The sequence below is a fragment of the Bombina bombina genome, unplaced genomic scaffold (genome assembly GCF_027579735.1).
Source record: "Bombina bombina isolate aBomBom1 unplaced genomic scaffold, aBomBom1.pri scaffold_662, whole genome shotgun sequence".
NCBI lineage: Eukaryota > Metazoa > Chordata > Amphibia > Anura > Bombinatoridae > Bombina > Bombina bombina.
Window position 1 is genome coordinate 177,676 of NW_026511991.1, and position 11,845 is coordinate 189,520.

The window sequence follows — 11,845 nt, forward strand, 5'->3', positions numbered from 1 at the left end:
AAACGAAGGTGATCTGTCCACCACGTTAGAGAGTGTCGAACAATCGGTTTTAAAGATATTAATTGATATATCTTCGTGTAATCCCTGCACCATTGGTTCAGCATACAGAGCTGAAGAGGTCGCATGTGAAAACGAGCAAAGGGGATCGCGTCCGATGCAGCAGTCATAAGACCTAGAATTTCCATGCATAAGGCTACCGAAGGGAATGATTGAGACTGAAGGTTTCGACAAGCTGTAATCAATTTTAGACGTCTCTTGTCTGTTAAAGACAGAGTCATGGACACTGAATCTATCTGGAAACCCAGAAAGGTTACCCTTGTTTGAGGAATCAAAGAACTTTTTGGTAAATTGATCCTCCAACCATGATCTTGAAGAAACAACACAAGTCGATTCGTATGAGACTCTGCTAAATGTAAAGACTGAGCAAGTACCAAGATATCTTCCAAATAAGGAAATACCACAATACCCTGTTCTCTGATTACAGACAGAAGGGCACCGAGAATCTTTGTGAAAATTCTTGGAGCTGTAGCAAGGCCAAACGGTAGAGCCACAAATTGGTAATGCTTGTCTAGAAAAGAGAATCTCAGGAACTGATAATGATCTGGATGAATCGGAATATGCAGATATGCATCCTGTAAATCTATTGTGGACATATAATTCCCTTGCTGAACAAAAGGCAATATAGTCCTTACAGTTACCATCTTGAACGTTGGTATCCTTACATAACGATTCAATAATTTTAGATCCAGAACTGGTCTGAAGGAATTCTCCTTCTTTGGTACAATGAAGAGATTTGAATAAAACCCCATCCCCTGTTCCGGAACTGGAACTGGCATAATTACTCCAGCCAACTCTAGATCTGAAACACAATTCAGAAATGCTTGAGCTTTCACTGGATTTACTGGGACACGGGAAAGAAAAAATCTCTTTGCAGGAGGTCTCATCTTGAAACCAATTCTGTATCCTTCTGAAACAATGTTCTGAATTCAAAGATTGTGAACAGAATTGATCCAAATTTCTTTGAAAAAACGTAACCTGCCCCCTACCAGCTGAACTGGAATGAGGGCCGTACCTTCATGTGAACTTAGAAGCAGGCTTTGCCTTTCTAGCAGGCTTGGATTTATTCCAGACTGGAGATGGTTTCCAAACTGAAACTGCTCCTGAGGACGAAGGATCAGGCTTTTGTTCTTTGTTGAAACGAAAGGAACGAAAACGATTGTTAGCCCTGTTTTTACCTTTAGATTTTTTATCCTGTGGTAAAAAAGTTCCTTTCCCACCAGTAACAGTTGAAATAATAGAATCCAACTGAGAACCAAATAATTTGTTTCCCTGGAAAGAAATGGAAAGTAGAGTTGATTTAGAAGCCATATCAGCATTCCAAGTCTTAAGCCATAAAGCTCTTCTGGCTAAGATAGCCAGAGACATAAACCTAACATCAACTCTAATAATATCAAAAATGGCATCACAGATAAAATTATTAGCATGCTGGAGAAAAATAATAATATCATGAGAATCACGATTTGTTACTTGTTGCGCTAGAGTTTCCAACCAAAAAGTTGAAGCTGCAGCAACATCAGCCAATGATATAGCAGGTCTAAGAAGATTACCTGAACACAGATAAGCTTTTCTTAGAAAAGATTCAATTTTTCTATCTAAAGGATCCTTAAACGAGGTACCATCTGACGTAGGAATGGTAGTACGTTTAGCAAGGGTAGAAATAGCCCCATCAACTTTAGGGATTTTGTCCCAAAATTCTAACCTGTCAGGCGGAACAGGATATAATTGCTTAAAACGTTTAGAAGGAGTAAATGAATTACCCAATTTATCCCATTCTTTGGAAATTACTGCAGATATAGCATTAGGAACAGGAAAAACTTCTGGAATAACCGCAGGAGCTTTAAAAACCTTATCCAAACGTATAGAATTAGTATCAAGAGGACTAGAATCCTCTATTTCTAAAGCAATTAGTACTTCTTTAAGTAAAGAGCGAATAAATTCCATCTTAAATAAATATGAAGATTTATCAGCATCAATCTCTGAGATAGAATCCTCTGAACCAGAAGAGTCCAAAGAATAAGAATGATGGTGTTCATTTAAAAATTCATCTGTAGAGAGAGAAGATTTAAAAGACTTTTTACGTTTACTAGAAGGAGAAATAACAGACAAAGCCTTCTTTATGGATTCAGAAACAAAATCTCTTATGTTATCAGGAACATTCTACACCTTAGATGTTGAGGGAACTGCAACAGGCAATGGTACATTACTAAAGGAAATATTATCTGCTTTAACAAGTTTGTCATGACAATTATTACAAACAACAGCTGGAGGAATAGCTACCAAAAGTTTACAGCAGATACACTTAGCTTTGGTAGATCCAGCAGGCAGTGGTTTTCCTGTAGTATCTTCTGGCTCAGATGCAACGTGAGACATCTTGCAATATGTAAGAGAAAAAACAACATATAAAGCAAAATAGATCAAATTCCTTATAAGACAGTTTCAGGAATGGGAAAGAATGCCAAATATCAAGCTTCTAGCAACCAGAAGCAAATGAAAAATGAGACTGAAATAATGTGGAGACAAAAGCGACGCCCATATTTTTTAGCGCCAAATAAGACGCCCACATTATTTGGCGCCTAAATGCTTTTGGCGCCAAAAATGACGCCACATCCGGAACGCCGACATTTTTGGCGCAAAATAACGTCAAAAAATGACGCAACTTCCGGCGACACGTATGACGCCGGAAACGGAAAAGAATTTTTGCGCCAAAAAAGTCCGCGCCAAGAATGACGCAATAAAATGAAGCATTTTCAGCCCCCGCGAGCCTAACAGCCCACAGGGAAAAAAAGTCAAATTTTTGAGGTAAGAAAAATATGATAATTCAATGCATAATCCCAAATATGAAACTGACTGTCTGAAAATAAGGAAAGTTGAACATTCTGAGTCAAGGCAAATAAATGTTTGAATACATATATTTAGAACTTTATAAATAAAGTGCCCAACCATAGCTTAGAGTGTCACAGAAAATAAGACTTACTTACCCCAGGACACTCATCTACATGTTTGTAGAAAGCCAAACCAGTACTGAAACGAGAATCAGTAGAGGTAATGGTAAATATAAGAGTATATCGTCGATCTGAAAAGGGAGGTAAGAGATGAATCTCTACGACCGATAACAGAGAACCTTATGAAATAGACCCCGTAGAAGGAGATCACTGCATTCAATAGGCAATACTCTCTTCACATCCCTCTGACATTCACTGCACGCTGAGAGGAAAACCGGGCTCCAACTTGCTGCGGAGCGCATATCAACGTAGAATCTAGCACAAACTTACTTCACCACCTCCCTTGGAGGCAAAGTTTGTAAAACTGATTTGTGGGTGTGGTGAGGGGTGTATTTATAGGCATTTTAAGGTTTGGGAAACTTTGCCCCTCCTGGTAGGAATGTATATCCCATACGTCACTAGCTCATGGACTCTTGTTAATTACATGAAAGAAAAAGACTAATCAGCTCTTTTACCTGTAAAAAAAATTACAAATTCCCCCCCAACATTAAAACCCACCACCCACTCAACCAACCCTACTCTAAAACCCACCCAATACCCCGTTAAAAAACCTAACACTAACCCCTTGAAGATCACCTTACCAGGAGAAGTCTTCATCCAACCGGGCCGAAGTCTTCATCCAAGCCGGACGAAGTGGTCCTCAAGACGGGCAGAAGTCTTCATCCAGACGGCATCTTCTATCTTCATCCATCCGGCGCGGGTCCATCTTCAAGACATCCGACGCAGAGCATCCTCTTCATCCGACAGCTAACACAGAATCAAGGTACCTTTAAGTGACATCATCCAAGATGGCGTCCCTTCAATTGTGATTGGCTGATAGAATTCTATCAGCCAATCGGAATTAAGGTAGAAAAAATCCTATTGGCTGATGCAGTCAGCCAATAGGATTGAAGTTCAATCCTATTGGCTGATCCAATCAGCCAATAGAATGCAAGATCAATCCTATTGGCTGATTGCATCAGCCAATAGGATTTTTTATACCCTAATTCCGTTTGGCTGATAGAATTCTATCAGCCAATCAGAATTGAAGGGACACCATCTTGAATTACGTCACTTCTCCCGGCTTCGTTGAGGACTTCGCCCTGGTTGGATGAAGACTTCTCCCTGTAAGGTGATCTTCAAGGGGTTAGGTTTTTTTTTAAGGGGGTATTGGGTGGGTTTTAGAGTAGGGTTGGTTGTGTGGGTGGTGGGTTGTAATGTTGGGGGGGATTTGTAATTTTTTTTACAGGTAAAAGAGCTGATTACTTTGGGGCAATGCCCCGCAAAAGGCCCTTTTAAGGGCTATTAGTAATTTAGTGTAGGGTAGGGCTTTTTTTTTTATTTATTTATTTTTTATTTTGTTAGGGGGATTAGATTAGGTGTAATTAGTTTAAAAATCTTGTCATTTGTTTATTCTTTTCTGTAATTTAGTGTTTGTTTGTTTTTTGTACTTTAGCTAATTTTATTTAATTGTATTTAATTTAGGGAATTAATTTAATTATAGTGTAGTGTTAGGTGTAATTGTAACTTAGATTAGGTTTTATTTTACAGGTACTTTTATATTTATTTTATCTAGGTAGTTATTAAATAGTTAATAACTATTTAATAACTATTGTACCTAGTTAAAATAAATACAAACTTGCCTGTAAAATAAAAATAAACCCTAAGCTAGATACAATGTAACTATTAGTTATATTGTAGCTAGCTTAGGGTTTATTTTATAGGTAAGTATTTTGTTTTAAATAGGAATAATTTAGCTAATTATAGGAATTTTATTTATATTTATTTAAATCTAGGCAAAGCTCCGTTACAAGCACATAGCATTACAGCCCTATCATCAGGGAGGGGAAACAACCTGCAAAATTGCACTTATTTAAGGAGACACAGGTCCAACATAGGTTTTTTTTTTTTGGCTACACAGTGCTCGGAAAGCGCACATATGCCACAATGGCGGCGAGGAGGCAACCTAAAGTGGATAGGGCACTGAAGACCACTACGGCAACTAAACTAAACACATAATTCAGAGTCCTGAGTACTTCACAGAGCTCAGAAACAGAGCTAGAACAGGAAGAAACTCCATCTATCTTGAATACCACAGATACCAGTACAGAAAAATGTGCCCCCTTGACCAAAGCTGATATTGACTCACTACCCACTAAAGAAGACTTCAACACCTTATTGAAGCAAGTGGGCAAAATCCTCATGGATGGCCTAGCTGAGGTCAAAAAAGATATAGTAGACCTGGGGGAGAGGATAGAATACATTAAAGAACAAACGAACGATAACACCAATAAAATAGAAGGTCACTCCAGATGTCTTTCAACCCAAGATGTACAAAAACAACAACTTAAAAGACAATTGGAGGACCTAGATAATAGGGGAAGAAGGCAAAATCTGAGAATTAGGGGTATCCCTGAGACTGTCACCGGGGAACTCATCCCACAATATTTACAGGGACTTTTCCAGTTCCTCACAAAAGATACTGCCTCGTCTCCATACCAATTCGACAGAGCCCTTAGGCCCAAACCATGAGAATCTGAGCCCCCACGAGACATAATCCTCAAATTTCATAAATATCAGGACAAAGAACTTGTGGAACAGGCAGCAAGGAAAGCCTCACCAATTCTCTTTGAAGGGAAACCACTGCAAGTTTATGCTGATGTAAGCCTGATGACCCTAGCCAATAGAAAAGAAGCACAGCCATTTATGCGAACAAAAAATCCCATATCGATGGGGATTTCAATTTTGTATAAAAGTCAATAAAGATAACAAAATCGCTACATACAAGTCCGTTGAGGACCTGGAGGAGTTCTGCAGAACACTAGAAATCTCACTTCCTTCTCTGTCATGTCTGCATAGTCAAGACCCATCAAAAGGGAATAAGCAAACTGAACCCCATCAGCCTCAATGCTCACATTGGCAGAAAATGAATAGAAAGTGACAAAGAAACCCTCCCACTTCCACCTCTCCCGTAACAAGAGAACTCAAAGCAACTTGAACCATTTGATAAGCAAGAATGGCCTAAATTCTAAAGAATAAATTCTATACGTTAATCTTCATCCTCCTTATTTATACTTACTCAGTAATCTAGTTATTACTTACCCCCTATTAGCCAAGATACATTGCTTTCTGGCTACAACAAAATGTCTTTTGTGTTTGTTTTGTGTTATGTTTTTATGTTCAAGTTAATCTGTTTTCAAGTTTCTATTGTTATAAATTGTCGGTACCAATTGTGTCAGGCATATTTCCATTTTATGCAAGTTTCAAATGTCTTTACTGATATATTGAATTTAGAAGATGAGAAGTTTATCATAACAACATACAAATGTAAGTCTCTTTTGTTTTACGGGGCTGGTGGGATCATATGTCTTTTCCCTAAGAATTTATATCCCCTAGTTCCCCCTTTTATAAAGCATACCCCAACCACCTTATATAAGTGATGGCTCTAAGTCAATTAAAATTTTAACGCAAAATTGCAGAGGCCTCAATTCACCAACTAAGAGGTCAATAGCCCTGAATCACTTTCGCAACTAAAAGGGACGTAATTTTCGTCCAGGAAACTCATTTCACACAAAAAATCCCACCAAATGTTCCTCCCAAGATTATCCAGTAGGATTCTTTCACTCCCATCCCATTAAGAAAGTTCTAGGTGTAGAAATTATTTTTCACAAAAATGTCCATTAACAAATAAGTATGAAGACCCAGAAGGATGACTCCTTATACTCACTGGGCTGCTATTCAATATACAAGTTACATTAGCATGCATTTATACCCCTAACACCAAACAAGCCCGATTTATAAAAAAGGCTAACGGCAAGATTTTAGAGATTAGGAATGGAATGTTGAATGTTGGAGGAGATCTAAATGTGGCACTCAACCCGATATTAGATAGTTCCACTACCAAAAAAACTTGTAACATAAATATTAGCAACAATATCATAGAGAGTTTTAGGACTAATACAACAGTAGATATTTGGAGACTGCAGGACCCTCGTACCAGAGATTACACATTTTATTTGCATACCCAAAAATCGTTTTCACAAATAGATTATTCTTTAATCGACCACAATCATATATCATTAGCTTCTTACACAGAGATCATACCTGCGGCATGGTTGAATGGCCAAACAAACCTCACAGATAAGCGTTCTGAAGGTTGGATGATTCCTTGTTTCATGACCCTGAAGCATTTAAAGACATTAAGCAAACCATTGAGGAATACTTCCAACACAACACCAACTCAGTAAGTAATATCGGAATGCTCTGGGAAGCACATAAAGCGGTAATCAGGGGTAGTTCGAACACTCTACCACAACACAACCGCCAAAATAAAATTGAATGGTGTACTGTCAGACACCTTTCAGATAGGGAATGGTATTAGGCAGGGGTGCCCTCTTTCTCTCCTGTTATTCGTCCTTAGCATAGAGACATTGGAGGCGCGTATAAGGCAAAACGAGCTCATTAAAGTAATACCCATACGGCAAAATGATTATAAGGTCTCGCTATACGCGGATAACGTTTTACTGTCCCTCACGTCCCCACACACTTCCCTACCGGCAGTTACTGAGGAGTTCAGAGTGTTCAGCGAGCTCTCATATTTTTCGATCAAATATTCTAAGTCCAAAGTAATGAACGTCAACCTCCCCAAGAAAGAGCTTGATTCCTTTATGGAAACATGCCCATATCAACTACAATCTAAAGCCCTAAAATACCTAGGCATTAATTTAACTCCTAATAGCAGACTACTATTCAACCTGAACTACTCTGCTCTTTATAATTCCATTCAATCAGACCTAAATTCCTGGTCTCGTTATACGCGGATTACGTTTTACTGTCCCTCACGTCCCCACACACTTCCCTACCGGCAGTTACTGAGGAGTTCAGAGTGTTCAGCGAGCTCTCACATTTTTCGATCAAATATTCTAAGTCCGAAGTAATGAACGTCAACCTCCCCAAGAAAGAGCTTGATTCCTTTATGGAAACATGCCCATATCAACTACAATCTAAAGCCCTAAAATACCTAGGTATTAATTTAACTCCTAATAGCAGACTACTATTCAACCTGAACTACTCTGCTCTTTATAATTCCATTCAATCAGACCTAAATTCCTGGTCAATGCGGCCTCTCTCTTAGTGGGGCAGAATCTAAGTATTAAAAATGACTACACTCCCAAGACTCCTATACATAATGCAAGCAGTCCCAATTACTATTCCCACAACTGTTCTCAAAAAGTGGCAAAGTTTATTAAACAGGTACATTTGGAGATCAATTAAACCAAGAATTAACAAAAGTTTACTAAATAGACCCCAAAAAAGGATTTGGCCTCCCTTGCGTAGACACATATTACAAAGCGGTTAATTTCCAAAGAATACTCGATTGACATAGGAACACACTAACAAAAGCATGTATAACAATAGATTCTCACATCCTTAAAGTCCCAAACGCTGGAGCATTATGTTGGATTCCAAAATCACATAGACCTGAGGTAGAAACTACCTACTCCATTTATACAAATGTATTTTCTGTATGGGATGGGATCCTGCATTCCCAACCACACATCTCTACTCTTAGATCTCCATTATCACCGATATCCCTAATGCAGAATTCTTGGGTGGTCTCTAGAATATGATAACGTTTTGCAGACACAACGTGAAATAGGATATACAGTGCCCATATACAAACTTCTCGATGGCTCAAAGGTAAAACATAGACACGAACTAGCAGACCTCTCGAATGGAGCCTTCTCGCATTGGCTCAAATACAAACAATTGCTGAACCTGGTAGACATATCTAATCACAAACAACACTGGACGACACCTCCAACACGTTTTGAAGCACTCTACCTAATTCATAGTAAACTCAGACACTTGCTATCGGTAGCAAAATCCATACTAACAGCAGAGTTTAACTTACAACAACCGACATTTACACACAAATAGCAATTAAAACTCAATACTGACATTGATAGAGAGGCGTGGAATCGAATCTACCTATTATCTAAAAAATCCTCCACATCCACGAAAATCCTTGAGCTCAACTACAAAGTCCTATCAAGGTGATACTTAACACCCTCACACTTAAAAAGTATTTACCCCCACAGCAACAGAATGGATGAATCATGTGGAGGATACTTTAATCTTAGAGGAATATGGCTATTTCAAATCCCAAAAACTAGACACTTTTTTGGATATCAAATTTTATTGAAAATCGACAAAATCCCAATACCTAAATGTACAGAACCCCCCACTCCCACCAGCCCTGGTATATGACTCACGTTAAGCAATATTTGAATGGTAATACTGCTCTAGTACCAAGAAATCTATATGTTCTGTAATGACTGTTTGCAAGGACTGCATATTATAAGAAACCGTCAATGGACTTAAACAAGAGTCTCCCTGGAAGACATACCAAAATGACACAGGAACATTCCCTAGTTGGTCTGTAAACTTGAAACAATACCGAAACCCGACATTTGTTTATTTGTTAATTTGTTTATTTGTTATAGAAATACATGTTATTTGCCTATTGTCCTATAACAGACAAAATCCAATAAAAATTATTTAAAAAAATAAATAAAAAATAAATGGTTGTGACTTTCTCATTTCATAATGACTAATCATGGCACTTGCAATTTACATATTAATGAACCTTTTGCTTGCTCCCATTGCCCCAATCGCATGCGCATTACCTTGCAAATTGCATGAAATATATTCAGCGTTATTAATGTACATAAATTATGCTCGTTTATCATGGGGTATTCATGAAACATTTACCATAACCAAATGTGCTCTGTCACTACCTCTTCTGTGTTGCTGCTCAAGCGGCGGCTGCTCTGGTCACGTAAGCGATATGAGCGTAACTAGCTGGTTAGGGGTTTAGTCTGAAACACGTTGTGGCTCTGGTTACATGAGCGCTATGAGTGTGATGTAGGTGGATAGGTGTCAAATCCTTTGCGCATGCGCAGGATTAGTACTGTGGAATTGTGCATGCGTTGGTAAGGTATGTGCGAGATGCCCGGAAATTCTAATTATCTACAGCAGAGAGCAGGGGTCAAATCCTACAAACAAAAGTGTGGGAACTCACCAAGACTTCCATCCTCCATCACAATTAATATTGTTTCATTTATATATATATACATACACTTACACACACACTGTATTAATATGTATATAATCTATAGACTTTGGTTAATGAAAGCAAATTAAATCCAATGAAGCGTTGAATGGTAGCAGTTGGGCCTGACACGACTCCTCTGTCACAGAGTCTCACCCACTTAAGGTGCAATAGTTCTATTTCCGCTGAGGGGAGCTAAATAACCCCAGAGCAAGCCACACAGAAATGTAAGCACCATGTGTAATAAAAGATAAGATAATATTCATAACAGGGGTGATAACACAGCAGGACCGCTGACAGTCTTACATTTAGTGTATTGTAGGAAGTGTTACTGTACATTACTAAAGGATCTCACTATCCCTCTAACCAGACTGTGGTCCAGCTCCTCCCACCAACAGCAGCAGTGTTTAATGAAGTGCTTCTGTTCTCTGTCCAGAGGGAATTTAGTTCCTCCTGCAAAAATAGTGCAGGAACTCCGTTCCCATGCGTTCCCGCCCAACTTGACCCCTGGCAGAGAGCCCAGGTTTCCCAACGTGATTGGTCTGTGCAAATTAGACCCACAGAGGGTTTAGAAAAAAGGCTGTTTTTGGAGAGCAAATTGCGGCAAAATGACACATTAGTGAAAAAGGAAGGTGTTTAAGCATATTAAAGTGACAGTAAAGTTAATTTCACCAGTTCACGCCATATTATAGATTTGATAAAAATAGGGCTAGTTTAATTCATCAGTTTTTTTATATCGTATTATATAAAGCTGTTGACAGGCTAGTGATATTTTATGCGCCAATGCTCTTTTCACCCCTAGAGGGGTTCTGGCCATTACTCGCAATGTCACGCTAGTGTTAAGCGCATGCGTCCAACCCGTATTAGCCTACTGTCTTCTCCATGCTTGTTCATGAGACGCGCATGTGTTTTCAGCATCACTGTTAAACTAATGGATACAAAATACATTCCGGATTGATTGCGTTCATAGTAAGTACTAAAGCTTGTTACATAGCGTACTTAGGCAATCCAACTTTTAATATATAGTACATTTTGTTTAAAAAAAAGTAACAATGATTGCGATTGATGCATGCACATTGTAAATATGGATCTGGAACGCGCTTTTGAGCAACGTAGAGAGCAGGTGGGACCGCTCAAGACGTCAGACAGAGAAGAACAAGGAAGTAGGAGTTGGGAGGAGTCGGCATCGACATGGTACTGATTTAAAAGTATATATATTTTAAAAACAAGAACTGGTATAGAAATAAAATGTTAGCGACTACATTCATGTACTATTGCTATATGCATGGGTGTCTTCCATAACTGTTAACTTTACCTTCACTTCAACTGTTTTTATTGACCTGGGTAATGATAAAATAAAAATGTTAGTGTTTCATATCCCTTTAGCGATATTATATACAACATGTCTCACAAAAAAGCTGAAATGTCTAATTCAGAGTTTAGGCCTTTGGGGTATAATATTTGCAGCTTATATATAAATTTAGCCTCTTTTCTTAGTAACCCTGTCTCAAAATCTCCACCTCTCCAATTGGATTTCATGTCACATACACATTTGAATATGATATTTTTTTACATTTATTATGCTGTCTATAGATTTGTAACACGTATATGTTTTTATCCCCTCTTCTACTTTAATTTAAAAAAAAGAATACTTTTATAGTAGTGGATTTACTATTTAAATTATGCAAAT